The sequence below is a fragment of the Stegastes partitus genome, unplaced genomic scaffold, assembly GCF_000690725.1.
Source record: "Stegastes partitus isolate 25-593 unplaced genomic scaffold, Stegastes_partitus-1.0.2 Scaffold317, whole genome shotgun sequence".
Classification (NCBI taxonomy): Eukaryota; Metazoa; Chordata; class Actinopteri; family Pomacentridae; genus Stegastes; species Stegastes partitus.
In genome coordinates this window covers 511,689-526,935 of record NW_007578048.1, presented here as the reverse complement: position 1 = coordinate 526,935, position 15,247 = coordinate 511,689, and the positions used below count along the sequence as shown (strand labels likewise).

Genomic DNA, 15,247 nt, shown 5'->3' with positions numbered 1-15,247 from the left:
TTGTGTCTGTTTGTGAAACACAGAAACTAACGGACCCCTGAAGCAGTTTGTGTATCGCTGGAGCATTTCTGCGTCTTCATTTGTTTGCTAACAACTGTGGCGCTGTAGTGTGTTATAGTATAAATGTTTTGTGTGTGTGTGCGTGTGTGTGTGTGTGTGTGCGCGCCTGGCTGGTTCGGTGCGTCTCATCAGAGCCAGGGAACAGCTTTTCTTTTTTTGGTCCAAACTGCAGTGATCTGGAGTCCTTGGCAGGATCAGATTGGTTTGCGGCCTGATGCAACGCAGAGACGGCAAGCACGAGTTGGGCTGCAGCAGAGAGATGCAGGGAAAGAGAGCAAAAGCAATGACATGCAGGAAAGGTCCGGCCGGCCAGGAGCTGAACAGACTCTGAGTTGCTCCTGTATGGTGGAGGTCCAGTGTCAAGCTGCTTCACAAGACCAGCCCCACAGTGTGTGAGAATCATTTGTACCATCAAGGTTAAGCTAAGAGACGGTGTTTAGGTGACATAAAGGGGAACATCATGCTGGTGGCGATTTACATAATGATCTCGGGAGGATCATAATGAATATAATCACTTGTTGTCTCAGGTGCACTGACTGTAGAGGTCGGAGGAAGACGATGAAGTAATTAGAGTATGAAGTATGTTGAGCTTCCTAAACTAGAGTCTCTCTTTAGCCCTGCTGGCAGGATGACTCCAGGGATGGGAATGCTCGTTAGTTGGTCCACCACTGTGGTTCAAACTGAAATATCCAATGGCAGTTACTGGAAACAGATATTGTGACTTGGTTCTCAAAGTGTCCATTTTAAGATTTTGGTAAATCTTTAAAGTAGGTCAGATTTTTCCACTTATCCTATGAAGTGTCTCAACACGTATCCATCCAGTAGATGGACGCGTCTACCCCTGGTGATGATGTGATGACACTGGTAATGTCCTGACTTGTTCTTTTATTGCACTCATAGCAGTTAGCAAGTATTAGCATAGCTAGGCCAGTTCTACCCTTCAAATTGCACTTTTTTTCTACTGCTTTGTTTTGAAAATGTGTTCATGCAGCAGTCAGGATGTTTTGCTTGTTATTCAAGACATTGATAACATTCATACAAAGGGATGAAAATGCAGATTGGACTCGGGTCTAGCTTATGTAGGTTGCTTGTTTAGTGTCTAGTTGCACGTTAGTATAGGACAACGCTTCATCTTAGGTCTTAAACCTGCAGTGCGGAAATCTTTCATCTTCCCCTGCTGACAGTGAGTGTAACTCCACTAACGTCGATCGCTTCCTTTTCTAGACCTCGATCCCTCCTCTGAACGGCAAATTTATTTTTTATTTGGAGCATCAGGCACTTTTTTGTTTTGTTTGTCTGCCTGTAGCCTGCTTCATCTCTGTGACTAGTGTCGCTCCCCTTTATATCTCTGGTAATCATCGCTGAACACGTCGCTGCTGGTGCATCAGCAGGAACAAAAAGCGGATGTAAAACTCTGACATACTGTAAAATACAGGAGATAAACTTAATCAGCATTGTGCGTAACATATCTGGTAAGGACGTGAGAGTAAAGGATGTTAATTTATATGTGAAGTCCTGCACTCTGGCTTGAAACTCAGAGAAGCAACTCTTGTGGCTTTTCATTATAAACCACTGCTTAACAACCGTGTGTGTGTGTGTGTGTGTGTGTGTGCGCGCCCGTGTGTGTGTGTGTTCGATTGATCTCAGGATTAACCCTAGCCAGACCTTTTCGCCCTTTACTCTGAAACAACCCCCCTCTGCCAAAGTGGATAAGACGCTCTGTGTGTGTGCGTCTACAGGCGTTCACGTATGCAGTTTAATTTAGTTTTGCACTTTTCCTGAAGGCCACTGTGAGATTGTTGTGCTTTGGCTCCTCATTTTTCTCCCATTCTACTGTTGCTCACACACTTCCCACAAATGTGGGCGTGAATGAGGTCCAACTGCTATCATAATCCTCTCCACTATCCACTTTGGCTCATCGCCAATCATTAGTCAGATTAGCTGGTTATATAGTGACAGTATACCGGTTAGGTATTAGTGCACTGCACAGCAAAAGAAAAAAAAAAAAAGTGCTGTTTTTGTTCTCCTTTCACTACCCAGATGGCAGGCTGGGCTACATTCAGCCGCTACCAGTCAGAGCGGTGCAACACCATCATGCTGTGCGAGTTTCCCAAGCATGAAAGGGAAAAAGGGAATTGATTTAAACTGAAAGACGATGGGCAGAAAGAAGCACCCAAAGGCCAGAACAGGGGATGGGAGGAAAAAAAAAAACAGACATGGAGAGTGAGGTGAAGAGTGAGAGAGAGGTGAAAAAAAAAGAAGACATGCAGCTGAATTTGGAGTGAAGGATTGAGGACAGGGGCGAAAAGAGGAGAGGTGGGGAGAGAGAGAGAGAGCTTTATTTCCTGTCTTCCATGAATAGGCAACATATTTCTCTGGAACATTCCATCCGCTGAGCTGGCCCAGCCTGTCACCAAGACTCAGGGTGCCACACTCCTCCCCATCTCTGCAGTTTCATTTCTTCCCATTGCACTCTGCTCCTCGCCTGTCTTCTTGTGCATATCAATCCCAACTCCTTCTCTTCTTCACTCAGCAAAAGTGAGCAAACTACTGAGTTGTCTACACCCTCCTGACCAGATGAGAATCACAGAGAAGACTCCCACTACTGTCAGCACAAGGATTAAATATTAGATCAGGGAACAGTAACAGTAATGCTTAGATGTCATGAGGGGGAAGATGGAGATCGCCGGGTAAATATACGCATCGGAAAATAATGGTTAACTCGTATGGATGGATTGGTGTCGAACTTTAATTATCTATGTGAGGAAATGTATTCATAGCGTCCCATTAGAAGGGAAAGTTTCCACACTTGCAGAATCAAATCATCTCACAGTGCTGCTGTATATTGGATTAAAAAAAAATGACTAGTATACGTGATTGCAGAACTGGATGCAGAGACGTATTTGATAAACAGAAGTTAGTTTAGGAATGTGTTTCGGCGTCTATTTGCTGAAGTGTAATACTCTATATACAGTAGGTTTACACCCTTCACCAGCCTGTGCAATCTGATGCAAGCCGATGCAACTGCCCCGTCACAAATTCTGCTTTCACACAGCTGAACTGACTTTTTCAAACAAACACTTTGAGTTTGTGTTGACAAAAGCGTTCTGATTCTGCCGTATTTATGTGTGGTGGTGCTGTACCGGACTGCATTACATTTAGAAGTGATTCTAATATATCTAATAGTCCAGTCCATAAGCACACATTTAAAAAATGACCTTAAAGTAGAATGATCGCCTTTTATTTTTTACATCAGCAAAACCGAAAATGTTCATTTTACAAAAGAGCTATGTAACAGTAGGTTCATAGCAGAGCTGTTATTTTGGATTGCATTGGATTTCACAGGTGTACCTAATAAAATGGCTGGTGAGTGTATATCTGCAGTCCAGTAGTAATTTAGACAGTTTTTTCTTTGCTCTGTGCTTTAAATACACCATACTTGATTCTGCATTAACGTGCCAGCTCTCATCTTTAATTCAGTCGGTTTATGTAAATATGAAGTTGTGGTGTCTTCCCTGGTGAACTCTCTTCATCACCTTCAGCTCTTTGTTGTTGTGGAGTCTCTGCCTTCAGTCTGATCTTCTTTTGAGTGGCTGAATCAGAGTCATTGAACACTCCTGCATAGCTCCGCATTTACGCATTTGCTTCTGTTTGCACTGCAAGCTGCTATTTTATTTAACCTTGAATGTCAAGTCTGTCTGTCTAGACGCCATCGTATCGCTTCACACCTACTAAGTTAAGCATAGAATTGTACAATCCCACCAATCTGTTTTTATTGGTCAAATAGATCCAGCTAGTTTGCTTAGATGACAAAATGAACAAAGTACAAATGTGCACACATGCAGTCACAGGTTCCCCCAGGCAGTCAAGCAAAATGCTTATGCTCAGCTCAGGGAGCTTATTTATTAACACACAGCTGGTCAAACATCCCCTTCGAGGGAGAGTTCATCTCACCAGATGAGAAATGTAAATACAAAGAAACCACACTCTGGGTAGGAAACAACCTGCATGAGCTTTCTATGCAATGAGGGTGAAATCTGGGTGTGAGATAATGTTAGTGGGTTTAGAATCTTTTTCACAGTTCCTGTTTTGGTGGAAGAAAAGCAGTAAAACAGACAGGACAGAAAAATAAGGGCACCTCATTAAGATACCAATAATTCTACCTTGTTAAGGATACGAACTGACTTAAACTTTACGGTAGACTGCATCACAAAATTTAAATGGATTTGAAAAAGTCAGCTTCGTACTATTGTTTGTAATTTCTTTGTAGATACTAGCTGTGGGTGTAATGGAGCGTTCCTGATGTTCACGTCAGATATGCACCTCGTAAACACACTGAAACAAAAACACACGATACACATTTGTGCACACTTGCCAGTAGACACAGATGCCAACACACAGCGGCCATGCCTCTTTAATTTAAACACACACTTTCCTTTCCTTTCCTTCCTCAGCCTCTCCTCCTCCTTTTGTTCTGCCCCCTCCCCAGACAGGAGCTGCCTCGCACCTTGTTGTCCATATTTCAAGCTGGTTATTTAAAACTGCGACTAACCGATTTTGTCAAGGAGGTTTTGGGTCGGTTGAGTCAAACTGAAGCTCTTCAGCGTTTTGAAGGCTGCGATTGTTTTGGGCTGACGGGTAAACCCCCCCACCCCCCCCCCAAAACACAGCTGGTGTCACTTTGAGAGGCCTAGAAAAACAAGACATGTGTTAGACAGCGTTTCACATGCCGAGGCTGAAAACCCCGGAGTTGTCATACAGACATCAAAACAGGCGCTGGTATGTGCTCGTGTCAGGGTTGCATCAGTGCATCTGAGTGTTTGATGGAATGCGAGTGAATGTGTGTTTTCAATGCATCTTTCTCTTCGGCTGCACTCCGAGTGCCCTTGAATGGGGGAGGGTCCTCACAGATAGGACACGCCCCCTTTTTTCCAAATATGGAAACCAACACAGGCTCTTAAAGGGAAAACGAGGTGCACGAGTGTGTGTATTTATGTGTTCACAAGCACGTTAAAGTACGTGCAACACTGCTGAGGACCATGACTGATGCTTTTCTTGCGAGCTTTGCTGTCAAAGGGAGCAGCTGAGCCTGTTTGACAACAGAAACCTTGCCCCATTTCAATCCTCATCTGTCACTTTATTTTGCTGTCTCTCTTGGTTCCTCCTCCACCTTCCACCGCCCTCCCCTCCCCGCTCTCCCCTTTCCCCACATCTCTATATTTGGAGGTACGTAGCTGAAGACGTGTCTTGTTTTTCAATCCTCCTCTCTGCTCACTTGTACCGTTCGCACACACTCAATAAAAACAAGTGCAAGGTCCTTCCACACATGTCAGTGCTTCCTGTGTCCACATGAGTGTATGGAGCACATGCAGAGTCCGTTAATCAATTAGCTGATTGCAGAAAGGTAACCAAGCAACTACTTTAATATTTAATTCATCACTTAAGCAAAAAATACAAACATTGGCTGCAAAATGTTAAGATTTATAAAGTAGTTAATTGAATGTTTTGGGGGTTTGGACTGGTGGCTGCATGAAATAAGCACCGTCAAAGCCCCATGCTGAGCTAAATTATAATGAATATTTGGTGCTATTAGGCAACATTTTATTGATCACTTGGTTCATAACTGGAATGCTCACCATCCAGTTGGGCTGGTGGAGGGCAGGTTGGTATTCACCAGCATTCAGTCTGGTGGCTGCAGATAACTTTAAATCCTGCATATTGTGTTGTTATTGTCTGCATAGCTTTTTCTAATCATTAAATTATAACTTTTTCGAGAGCTTTATAGTCACTTAACCACATGACCTTTCATTTTTATCGAAGGAGAAACTCTACAAAACTCTCACTCGTCCCCCCTCCATCCTTCTGTGTAACAGAGATAACATAGCAGCTCAGCAGCAACTGGCAAAAATAAATTTTCCATCTTGTTTTGGAAACACACGCAGAGAGTCACAGATGGAAACTGAGCAGGAGGCAGACATAGATCAGGAGTCGCAGAAAGACGGTGACAGACAGTGACTAAAACATAACGAGACAATGATCTGTCAATGGGTTCGTCTCACGTGTCTCGACCAGCACGCATCTGATAACGAGCCAACCTCGGCTTCCTGTGTTAAAAAATAAAGCCCGACCTGGCAGGTGCGTGTTTGCGGCGCCTCTAACACGAGGGCTCGGGCAGAGCAGCGTGCTAAATATGCGTTAAATATGTGTTCTTGACAGCTCCAAGAATGTTTTGTGCACGACGTTTTAACTTGTGCAATCCCCACCCAGCGCCTGAACGCAAGGCGAGACGGCACATACGAGTTTGTGATTCACTCGCCTGAGCTGTGTGTACTTTAACCACACCGCCGTGTTTGAAATAGGTCTTGTGTAGTCAACATGCTGTTCTTTATTGGCTCGCGGATGCCAAAACACACACACACACACACACACACACACACACACACTGACGGCTGCTCCTGGTACTTAACTGATAAACTTTTTCACATGCACTTCATTCTGTATCTGTGCCGCAGATAAGCCTTGTGCTTTTGTGCTTGTGCAGGCTATAGGCGCCGTGTACGTTTCACGCCGAGTGTGTGTGTGAGAGAATGACAGCAAAGAAAAAGGGGGAACTGCACAGACGTTTGCACCTTTTTTATTCTCCGAGGCGCCACACGGCTACACATGTGCACTGTGGGAAGAGATAAACACAACTCAACGCTGGCAACGCACACACTTTTTGGTGAAAGTGCTCTTTACTTGTGCAGAACAAGGCCAAGCAGGAGCAGGTGGGCGGGCTCTTGGCTCCCCTCACCTCCTCCTCCACCTTTCACTCCTTCCCTCCAGCCAATCAGGACCTCAGCCACTACAGCTGACCCCCCTTTTCTCTAGCCAATCAGTCGGCAGCATCTGCAACCCCCCCTCCCCTTCTCTCTGGCTCTCCTTTATTTCCCCCTGTATGCCTTCACTGCTGAGTGAGCAAAGCACGCCTGGCTCTATCAGCTGAGAGGAAACCAACAGAGAGAAAACACACACACACCAAGAGAGAGAGAGGGAGGGAGGGTAGGATATAGCGAGAGAGAGAGAGAGAAAGCGTTTGAAAGGAGGAGCCTGAGAGGAGAGGAGAGGGTGAGGAAGAGGAGGAATGGCAGGAGAGAGGGAACTCTAGCATGTAAAGTGTGCTTTTGTGTTCGAGGCACTTTGGAGGTGTGCAAATGAGAGAACGGAAGAAAGTGGGAAGGGGCGGGGGGCTCGAGAGAGAAAAGGAGAGGGAGGCAACGGGGCAAGAGAGTTGTTGATGGGTTTTTGATTTGTGTATGTGTGCGACCGAGGGTGGAGAGAGGTAGGCAGGAAGAACACCAGAGAGAGAGAGAGAGAGAGAGAGAGCAGCAGTGCAGGCTGTTGGACATCCTGACAAAACAAGCAGAGGGAGGCAGAGCAACTTGTCTTTCTCAACACTACTTATTCAAGAGGAAGGAAGCAAAGAGAGAGACAACAAACTGAGGAGAGAAGGCAGCCTGACCCAGTGGAAGCAGAAACAACAGAGGAGGACAGAGAGAGAGAGAGAGAGAGACACCAGACGAAATAGAGGAAGGAAGCAAGGAAGGAAGGAAGGGGGAGAGTGACACAACGAGATAGACCCCATCTCTCTCAGAGGGTGAGTGTGACGAGTTCTAACGCTGTCAAGTCAAGTGCGCTAATGTTGCTCCTGTTGATTGCTGTCATATTGTCAGCTGGGCTCGGATGACTCAACGTCTCCTAAAATGGCCACATGAAAGGCGGACGGACAGATATGCAGGCAAACATACAGACGGACGGACGGACAGAGGGAGGGGAGGGAGAGACAGAAAGGGACCCTGTGTCAAACAGCATTCTCAGCAACTATGTCACTGAGCCAGCTTAGTTTAGACCGCCGTGACTCCCCGGCCCCCGTGAACGCCGTCTCTCCTGCTCAGGGGTTCATCACTTCCAATCAACTTCTTTTTTTTTTCTCTTGTCACTTTCTGTCTATCTTTGCCACTTCCTGTCTTCCTCGTCCTGGTTTAACACTTGCTCTCACAGTCAGCTGTTATTCCATCCCCTTGCGGACAGGGGCTCCCGTAATCTAATCAACAGCCAATTGTTAAAAGGAACACCTAGCAAGTTTCTGCGTTTGAGAATGCACACATGAGCGTGTTTATCAGCCTCCAGGCACAGGGCAGGCCTGGGAGTAGCTCGGGCGGAGACCTGCTAAAACTTGATGAGACAATCGGGGCATTTGGGAGGCCGCTAACTTCACGCTGATGCTATCACGCCTCTGTTATGGTGTGAAGGGGGGACCGAGGACACAAGGAGACGAGGGACGTCACAAAAGGGCCCATTCAAGATGACAGCTAATGTCAGTGATCAAAAATAAATCGTTTCAGATCTATAACCGGGGTGGAAAATTAACCCCATTCAAACGTGACATCAGCGTGGGGGAATCAGTGTCTCACTGTCTGGTTTTGCAACACATTTAAATGACTTATCAGCCAACTTATTTGTCTTAATTTTGTAACTGAGTGACTCATGTGTAAAGCCAGTGTTAATTGTCTAGAGGAATGAGCTATCAAAGTTTGGATTGAAGTTTGTGATTCAAACTTTCCTCTGCATCGCAGTGAATGAATGCAAACAAAGAAATGGAAAGTTGTGGATTTAAAACATCCCTGGATAAAATGTCATACGATTAAAATCTTTGTGTTATGCTGAAGGAATAGCACCACGACACTCAAAAGGCAGCAGGCAAATCTAAATCCAGACAGCTGTAAACAGAGCAGCTGTTTCCCTCTAGATAGTTTCTCAAGGTGGAGTCAAAGAGCATGAAGTTTAAAAAAAAATAAAAAATCTGAATTATGCAATTGCTGCTGCTGCTGATGAGGGATTTAAAAAGTCAAAAAGCCGCTGTTATCGTATTATTAAATGAAGTGTTGTTTCCCCTTTTGATGACTGCTCAAACAGAGAAAGGGATGGCGCTTCTTTGACTGCTGCGCTTTGTGTGCGCACACATGCGTGCGACATTTGGGCATTGTGATGAATACACACAGGCCAAATGTCAGGCTATTTTCTGAGGATAGGTGCTGGCTGTGAACTCTGCCCCTGTCACCTCCATACATTTTCCTGAGAGGCTGGTTTCTAGGTCAGAGCTGTCAGCATGCCCCCTAATGACACGTTTCTTTCTACTTTTGTGGGTCCGAGTGTGTTTTATTCCACCCATGTGCAGCTTTTCAGGGTTTTACAGGGAGCCACAGGGTCTTAAGTGTGCTTTTGTGTGTTTTGCAGATGTTTTTACTCAGCGTGTCGATGCTCCAGTTGCCACTCGAGTTACCGACGAGCGTCTCGGTTTCATAGGCCCTGTCGAGGCCGTGCAGTGGAAGCAACCTGGAATTATGCTGCGGCTCATTATTTTAAAGTCTTCTGCCGTCATCACAAACACCACCTCTCTCACGACGGTGAAATTAAACCCTTCTGAGGTGCTATATGTGATCTGACCCAAGTCTGCCGGCCTTTGACCTCATGACCACAGCGTTGTTTGGCCTAAAGGATGCTCGCACACTGACACACAATGGTACTTATGTGTGGACTGTCACGCATTCCTACGAGCATGCAGACGCGCACGTATTTCGACACATCTGTGCAGCTAAATATCCTCCTTGAAGGCAATTTTCTGAACAGAATGTTTTAGTTCCACACCAGGCATGTGTCACGTCAAAGGTATTGAACCCTTTGACCGAAGCCCTCGTACAAGACGGTAAATAAGAGTGTTTGTGTTTTAGATGCTGTGGCTTAGGTTGAGATGCCCAACTGAACTTTCAGCTTTAGTTTGCAAAAACATTTAGAAGCTAGATCAGAGAGGATCTTCAACAAAAAACCTGACAAGCTGTGTTAAAGGTATCTGAGCTAAGACAATCATTTTCAGCATTTTTCAATTCAATTTCATTTTCTTAATCTTTTTGAAAACATGTCTCAGTCTGCCCTCTGTGGTTCAGATTTGCACCTTGGCCAATGCAAACTATACTTTTATTGCACTTCCTTATTGTTCCTTTTCATCTCTCTGGGTTTCTATGCCTTTTTTTTTTCTTCTCATTGTTACCCATTGTTTTACCCGCACACATTGTAGTTTCCCCTCATTTTTGCATGCAAATAAACCAGCCACCGACCGAGTAAAACAGGATTAGCTTGACTTAATTTATTAGTTATGTGTGCGGGTTTCTTTCCAACCAAAAATGTTTTGCAGCCTTTAATTATAGCTGCAATGCTAAGTCTCATAATGTTGCTTAAGACTGTTTTCTGGCTACGGTCATGTAAATTTAACCCCTTTTGCAGCTTTTTTTTTTGTTTTTTTTGCTGGGTGCAATGAGCCATTTTCAGCTCAGTTTGCTCAGAAGGATTTTAAAAATATGTCAGTTCAAGGTTTCAACTTTGTACAGCTTCAGTCTCAGAACTGCTCGTTCATGTTCTGTACCCATGAACGTTCTGGACTGGCCCTGATACGCTGTGAGGTTCTATGTGCTCCGGCTCTATTTATACCTTTTCTCAAGGTCTCTGGCTGTGCTGTAATCTCTCTCCGTTCCCCTCATCCTCTGTCTCCTCTGCTGGTTCCTGTCAGGTGTTTCTCATTCCATTGTCTGTCTAACATTTCCAATCTCGCCGTGTCTCTTCCTGAATGATGATTTGCCGGCGCGTTTTCGGCAGCGCTGCAGATGTTCTGTGGAGACTGCACCTGGCCTGTCAATGATGCGTAACGTCTTCATTAGTTACTGTCAACACTGGTCAGTCAGTGAACTGTGGGACCGATTTCAAGGGTGTTAATTTTTTCGGGAACGGTAATGACTGATAATGGCTTTTAAAGTGGAAATGAGGAGGAGCTGAGTCCACTGAAGCAGAGAAAAGTACGTTCTCATAAGAATAGTTGCTGTTTGGTCAATATGCTGCTTACAGATTTGCTAATTTCAAATCCAACTGAGAACCTAAAACACAAATATCAGACGACATGTGCTGTACTGTGGGCAGTACGTCTGTATACATGTGGTTTTTTTGTCATTGCTTTGCCCGTGTGATTAGCACACAGTAGGTATGTGCAGCTCATGTGCATTTTGCACAGATCAGATTGTACAAGTAGATTAGAGGTGAACATGAGAACATTGTCATAGGGGGAGGTGTGAGTGTGAGCGTATTAAAACCACCACAATGTTCAGCGATGCAGGAATAGAGTTCCTATGTTCTCAAGGCTGAATTGGCACGCACACACCCAGCAACCTGAAGCATTTCTTGGGGTGAGGCCAGAGAGTTTCTCCTCCTCTGCTGGCTACTGGATGAAGCCTGAAAAGGGCTTTGGTTGCCCCTGCCAGCCTCCTGCTCAGCTAGTTCAAAATAAGGTCAGAAATCTAGTGGGACCTAGCACAGAGCCTTTGGGTGCTCCTAGCGAGCTCTATCACAGGCAATTACTAAAAATACTCCTGCTGACTCTTCCCTCATCCCTCCTCACCCCCCCACTGCCTGTGTCTGCCCTGGTGTGCAAGTGGCAAAACAGGAGGAGGAGGTGATTCCTTGCAGTGTGTTGATTGAACTTGCGTATGTAAGTCATGCAGCTGACTGTTTTCGGTCATTTGACTTGGTAATGGCATTAACCAGAAATCCGTGTTTGCTCAGGGCAGGTCTGGTTCGCCACTTGAGTCTCTCCCACCCCAAGAAACATCAGCAAAATAATGGAACCAGCAGGCTAACAGTGTTTGTCTTGCAAATGTCCTGGCTGTGGCAGCAGTCGATATGTGACCCTTAAGTGCTTTCAGAACTGATATTGCCATGTTCCCTCTTGTTAATATTTGCCTAACTCCAGTAAGAAAACAAGACATAGCAGTGATATGGCAGATATGGTAAATATAGCAGCAGCTATTTCCATGGCATGTGGACTCTGAATGCTGGTGGTGTTATCTGTTATCTTCTGTGGTGCGGATTTTAAAAAGATATATCTAAACTTGTCCAGTTTTTATGTGCACGTGTGCACTGCTTTAAGATGTTGTAAATTACAGGAGAGGCCCTCATGTGTTTGTGCTAAATCCGGGTTTTCCCAGAGGCAGCGTTGTGCGACTGCATAGGGCCCATATGTCATGTGAGTAATTACAGGTGACAAAGGCTTCACTCCCGACATCATCTTCATGTGATTCTTTGTATATGCAGCGCTAAGACGGCACAATCACCTGATGATATGCCATTAAATCAGCTGTTGCATGTAGTCAAATGACAAGACGGGCGGGGGTTGAGGTTCAGTCTGTTGCTGTTTCCCCTTTTATGTCCGTCTGTCTGGATCCCTTTTATTCTTGTGTCATCTTTGACAGACGATCTCTTCCTTCTCATTGAAGCTGAAGACTGTATTGTCCTGACTGAATGGGGAATTTGTCTTGGGAGAGACATGAAATTCAATATATGCTCTTACAAACACTATTTTTCAAGCTAAGTGTTTAAAAAAAGTCACCTGCTGCGGGTCAGCCAGAGTGCAGCTCGTCTGATTATTACATTTTTTTATAGCAATCTGGGGATTTTATTCAACATCTCTTGCAGTGGATACATGACACCTCAGTTTCAGTCTGGTGCAAAATACACGTTACTTACATTACATAGGACGATGTCACCACTTCCATGTTCATGACAGATCACACTGTGCGTCATTGCTGTTTCATCATGAAGGAAATGACAAAACAGTGAAGTAGCTGGTTGCAGCAAAGCGGGCCCTAATGAGAACTTATCTCTTATTTATTGATATATGGGTGCCAGCCATATGTTCAGAGTCAGATTAGCGCTCTTTAATGTCAAGCTTTGGATGAAATATCTGAGCACTTCAGATTCTTTTGCCCGCTTCAGGCATCCATCACAGTGTGTTGAAATGTCTTGCCGGGCTTTACACGTCTCATGGAGGACAGCCATTTTGTTCTGTTTGTAGTTTTTTTTTTTGAGGAGCATCTTTACTGGTCTCCCCCTGCCCCCCAGCATCCCCCACCATCTACCCTCTCCCTCTCTCTCTCTCTCTCTCCCTCTGGCTCAGCTTCTCTTTCTCCCTCTTTGTGGCCAAGCACAAAGGAGCTGTTATCCTTGGGCTACTGGTTGCCACGGTGACAGCTCACTGCGACCCCCTCCCACATTCCCAAATTCTGGTCCAAGTGGGTTGGGAAACGGCCCGCTTCTCTTGGCCTAGCGCTGTTTGGTGCCAAGTTAGCTCCACGAGTGACTCCTCCATGTCTGATCCCCAACTCGGAGCGTTGGGGGATTTGTGTTTGAATTGTGGTGTCTTGGTCGTGGTTCATGTCAGTGATATCATCTTCCGTTAGTCGACTTGTTGACTACGTGCGGTAAACTGCCAAGAGACTTGTTATTTGATTGATGTGTTGTTTTGGTTGTTCAGACTTAAATAATGATTTCCTATCAGTATGTGTGCCTTTATCTGCCATCTGTGTCTCTTTAAGTATGCACAGCCACGAGGACATGTTCTAGCTTAATTGTGTGCGCACATCAGCGGGTCTGTCCGTCACAATCTGTCTGTGTGATGTAGCAGCAGCGGTCTTTGAAGCTTAACCGTTGGTGGCGAAATAAAAAAAGGGACTCACTGATCTGATTTGTTTCGGTCTTCTCCTTCATCTCTTCAGGGATTCTGGGTGGAATGACCCGATCATGATGCCACGGCCGTGCCACACACCATGCCTAGGTGACCAAGGAGGGCGTGTCTGGCTATCAGCCAACCACAGGGGGAGCCCCCATAGAGTTACTACCAACTTGGATTCAGAGACATTTCCACTCAAGAGCCTCCTGCACCACTGACACTCCGCCCTTGTGGTAAGTTTCAGCCTTGATCAATCCGTACTGCGTCTTTCTTGAACCAACGAGCATCGTGCCTTTAAGGTGTGCTCAGAAAGTCGTTCCCTTAGCTAACTTCTTTTATTAAAAATACAAAACAAGAATGCAGCTGAGAGTTAAATGTCCTGGTGCATCTGAACCCCAAACAGTTTCTGGACGTTTTCTGCTGTTGTCACATTAATCATTTGTGACGGCAATCTAAAGTCCTGCACCTCCTCTATGTAAAGAGAACAACTACAGCCAGTTAGAGAAAACTCAAAAAACGCCTCTTATGCCGTATAAGAGAGTGACAGTGTCAGAAATTATCAAAAAAACAAAACAAAAGTTAAATTTACTTTAAAACCTGGACAATATTTTGTTCTCACAGATATCACTAATACTGTTAAAAAATGTCACTCTGCATATTAAACATGTTTACATTTTTATTTACTTTCCATACTTTGGTCCTGTCCTGTGTAAACACAACCTGGAGTTCAGCCCAGTTCAGCTGAACTGGTCCTAATATTTGTCGTGTGACTGCTGGTTGTAGCCGAGGCACTGATGCCTTTCAAGTTACACGAATTTTTTTTTAATGGAATCTGGTTCGAGCAAAACATTTATTTTTTGGCAAAATTATAAATGTCAGCTGTAGAATAAAGTGATTTTTATGAAGTATGATGTCAAGCTTACATTTGATGAAGTTTAAATGACAGATGATTACTTTAAGGGCTGCTGGAAAGCTCCAGACCTGATGGTTTCCACTGTGCTGCTCTGGTAAACGGCATCATTTTGATGACTTTGTAAAGACAACGTGCTTTTCAAACCCACCACTGCTGTTTGGAGTTCAGAGGGTTAAACAGAAAATACTCATTTTAAATGGCATCTATAACATCTATATTCATGTAAGTCATTTTTTTTGTATTTGTTTTTGTCTCTGACAATACTGCTCACTTTTTATCTCCCCTCAGGTATTAGCTCTTGAACCCACCTCCTTTACTGCTGCTCCCTCTGGAGTCCTCGCTGTTTCCTGATTACCTGTCTTGGGATGTTGCCGTTGTTTCGTGGCAGCTGCCATGGAGATCGACGGGTTCCTTTAGTAGGCCATTTTGGACACAGCTTTCAGATGTTGTGCCAGATACAGCTTGTCCACACGGGCAGAATTAGACAAGGAAGGGCACAGAGGTAAGATGTTGATCTTGGACATCTATTATTCAATCAGACAGATTTGGTTCATGTCTTGCCTAAATTGCATTTTGTGTCTCATTAATGCAAAGCACATGCTGTAGTTTCACGTGGTTTAGAAGTACCTGGTTTCCTCTTTGGTTCTCAGTGCAAACAAGGTTTACTGTCTGCAACTTGTCCACAT

The 15,247-nt window shown here is 44.8% G+C and overlaps 1 protein-coding gene across 5 annotated transcripts in view; it reads left to right on the top strand.

The window, feature by feature from the left end:
* atosb (atos homolog b) overlaps window positions 1–15,247 on the top strand; it is a 47,775-nt gene that overhangs the window by 7,139 nt on the left and 25,389 nt on the right. The window contains exons 1-4 of one of the 5 annotated variants that reach the window (XM_008283541.1): window positions 7,148–7,696; window positions 9,337–9,622; window positions 13,695–13,881; window positions 14,850–15,063. The gene's annotated coding sequence lies outside the window, so the exon portion shown is untranslated. Of the gene's footprint in view, window positions 1–2,578; window positions 2,751–7,147; window positions 7,697–9,336; window positions 9,623–9,647; window positions 9,806–13,694; window positions 13,882–14,849; window positions 15,064–15,247 lie in introns of those variants that run through there. The other 4 variants (XM_008283542.1, XM_008283536.1, XM_008283543.1 and 1 more) reach the window with 4 other exon arrangements.